Source organism: Aplysia californica, unplaced genomic scaffold (genome assembly GCF_000002075.1).
Source record: "Aplysia californica isolate F4 #8 unplaced genomic scaffold, AplCal3.0 scaffold00595, whole genome shotgun sequence".
Classification (NCBI taxonomy): Eukaryota; Metazoa; Mollusca; class Gastropoda; order Aplysiida; family Aplysiidae; genus Aplysia; species Aplysia californica.
Window position 1 is genome coordinate 433,321 of NW_004797865.1, and position 3,642 is coordinate 436,962.

General features: G+C 39.8%; 1 long non-coding RNA gene across 1 annotated transcript in view; it reads left to right on the forward strand.

The window, feature by feature from the left end:
* Positions 1-3,642, forward strand: part of LOC106012985 — a 106,777-nt gene that overhangs the window by 60,759 nt on the left and 42,376 nt on the right. The window contains exon 3 of the long non-coding RNA XR_001185209.2: positions 2,937-2,999. This is a non-coding gene — a long non-coding RNA (uncharacterized LOC106012985). The remainder of the gene's footprint in view (positions 1-2,936; positions 3,000-3,642) is intronic.

Here is a 3,642-nt window from a genome sequence, read left to right on the forward strand (position 1 = left end):
TCTCTCTCTCTTTCTCTGTCTCTCTCTCTCTCCCTTTCTCACTCGCTCCTCTCTCTCTCTCTCTCTACCCCTCCCTCTCTCTCTCTCTCTCTCTCTCTCTTTCTCTTTCTCTCTCTCTCTCTCTCTCTCTCTCTCTCTCGCTCTCCCCCTCCTTTCCATTGCCCGTCCGCTCGCGCATACACTCACACACAAACACAAACACACACATTCACATGCACACACATGCACACACACATTCGCATGCACACACATAAGCACACACACATAAGCACACACACAAACACACACATTCATATACACAAACACAAGCACACACACAAACACACACATTCACATACACACACATACACACAAACACAAACACACGCAATCACACACACACACACACACACACACACACACACACACACAAACACACACACACACATCCTTCTACATTAGCAAATGAGTATATCAGGCCAGAAACATAAGTACTGTATCATAGTAGCTAACAATATGCGGTGTACAGTTGTTTGAGTCATAGTCTTATCTACTATTATTTACTTAGTGTATTATGTTTTTCCCCGCTTCCCCCCCCCCCTCTTTTCACTCGATAAAATAAGCCCTTTATCTCCGGACCTTTGGTTTTCCTCTTCATCCAGATAACATCCTGTTATGTGTAAAGTTGCTGCTGTTGCCGCTGTTGTTGTTGCTGTCTTTTTCATGTTGTTGTTTACGTAGCTGATATCGTTCCTCTTAGATGTTTTGTTTAAACAAAGTACAGGAAATATCCAGTAGATGTATTAACCTTCTCATTTCGCCCGCTCTTCTCTTGCGACAGCGTAAATATTTATGTCATATATTCTTCTTTGAACAAAACAATCTCTTATAATAACCTGTGACATTACCATGTATGGTAATCATTGTCCCATTTCATTTCTGAATTGCTATTTGATCGTATTTTAGGAAACTCAAAGCCCGATTCATAAATAGCCATGAAAGAGTAAATCATAAAAAAGAACTCAAACGAAAAGCATCGGCTACCGATGGAACTGAACAATAACACCAGCAATAAAACGAGAATCTGGAGTCGAAAAGAGCTATCTGCTTTACAAAGTTGAAAACAATTATGGTACATTTTCGCCCGGAGGCTTCAAAAAGTATCAGGAATATCTATGACTGCTTTATCCGCCGCGTTGTCTTCACTCCTGACACATTTACACCGTGATTTTATCGCTATCCGGTTTCCAGTTTATTCTGGGAGGTAATCACCAGCGATGACGTTTGTTATCAAAGGGATGTTCAGCTTTCGTAAAACTTGAGATGTTATGTTCTTCCGGCCTTTCTGCTGTAATAAACTACGGAAGATTTTTATTTCTCCTGTTTTTTCATGAGCCCTTTTGATTAATTCGCACAAAAGCGATTTGTTCTTCACCAAGCCTAAACTTGTTGTTTTTTTTATTTTCTTTCTCACTGAAATTAGTAATAGTAGTAGAAGTAATTTTTAAAAAGTTGAAGTAGTAGCTGTAGTTAAACCGGTAGTAGCGGTAGTTATGCTGGTAGTAGCGGTAGTTATGCTGGTAGTAGCGGTAGTATCAGTAGCAGCAGCAGCAGTAGCAGCAGCAGTAGTAGTAGTAGTAGTAGCAGCAGCAGCAGCAGCAGCAGCAGCAGCAGCAGCAGCAGTAGTAGTGGTAGTAGGAAAAAGGTCAAAGTTTCTTTTAGTTTTAGCTTAATATCCTACGTCGCTCTGAGAGCAGAATGGTAATTTTGTTTCAATCTCACAGTTTTTATAAAAGTTTCTCCGCTTAATGGCATTGGTTGCTTTTCGAGTTAAACATACAAAGCAAAGACACTCTTGTTGTCATGTGAATGGTTCTCTCATTTTTCATTAACTAAAAACATGTTATTCTATTAAGTGATTCCCGCGTTACCGTAAAACGCTAGGATGTTAGAGGATTTTTAATACGCTGTGGTTGGGCGTTATAACAAAAAGTGACAAAATCAATGATCAGGCATAACATTTTTTCAAAACAAAATTTTATTGAATTAGCACCATTTGTTTTAGATACACTATATATTATAATAAACAGTATAGGACGGCTCCTATAAGTTGTCTACAGTTTGATTCCCACACTTCATTACCAAATATCAGCTCAACCACTGGCAGCCCTTGCTATCTTTTTGGCTTACATTTCTGCATTGAAACTGGTAAAACGATTCTATAGTTCACGCCACCGTGCACGAATTTAACTAGCTCATGTAATTCAGATCGTACTGGGCGATAACGCCAGACTAAAGAACGACAACACCCCCTCCCCCACCCTTTTTTGTGTTTTAAATTGATTGAAAATGCTTTACTCCCTTATCAATACGACGTAGAACAATTAGAGCCATTGCACACCGCCAGTTAGATGCATCGGATTCAGTTGGGGCCATCCAGGTTTTTCTTTATGGGTGGGCACAAACTTCCCTTCTGGCACAATACGACCGCATTCAACGCTTGAAAGTTTAACACTTTGCGAGGCTATAGTGTAAGGAGCCCTTAATCGTCGCATCCACTTTCAACTTTCATAGGGCAGAAGGGTACTTGTGGCTCGGCAGATTTTCACCCCACTATTCCCCGTGCTTGCGGAATGGCAGGTTCTCTGTTATGTGTTTTCCCCTCTTTATTCTTCAAATTTTATTCAGCATATTCGCCAACGTACTTATCTGAAGTTACTGTATAGATCTATTTTTAAAAGAAAACCGTTTATCAAGTTTTTCTTTGTGAGTCAGCAAGTATTCATCCTAAAAAATTGACAGCGTTCTTTCTTTTTTCATTGCTGGAGAAGTTTTTAAGAAAACGTACAGTGTTTGAAACACTAGATTTGTGTTGTTTATAAATCGTTATTTTGTTTGTAAATCTGTCTTTTCTTTGATCTAAACGTAACTCTGTTTTTGTAATCGCTTTTTTACAGGTGCGAAAGAATCTATTTCTACTTAAGGGCCTGAAGAATGATATCTTCCAATGTTTCTTTAAGGTAAGTTGGGTTTTTTATCACTACTACCTTTAAGTTTTGTCTCCTAAAGACATGCATTTGTTCCTTTTCATTACTATTTCATTCAGCCAACACAATGAAAATTATCTACCTACTTACTTATCAACCTTCTTACCTACCTACCTCCCAAACTCCCTCCCTACATACTCACCTCTTCCCCTCGCCCCATCCCTCCCTACCTCCTTCCCTCCCTTCCTACCTACCTACCTACCTCCCCTTCCACCCTTCCTATCTACCTACCTACCTATCTACCAACTTGCATACCTACCTATCTTATCACCTACCTACTCACCAACCCTCCAATTGAACCACTGACTTACCTACTTCCCTCCATACCGGTCGACATACCAACCAGCCTGCTTACCTATCGATCATACAACAGACCGACTTATGTATGTATGTATGTATGTCTGTATGTATCTATCTGTCTATCTATCTATCTAGTCTGCATGTATCTGTTCATAGCCCTCGCTTTTTTCTTTCAGACAATATAATTTAACCGTTTGGTTAACACAACTTCACTTGTTTGTTCCTACAGCAGTTGTCAGTTTTTCACCTCTCTATCTATCTAGCTATCAGTCAATGTATCAATGTATCTTACTCTCTCCCCAACTCTTGCCCCCCC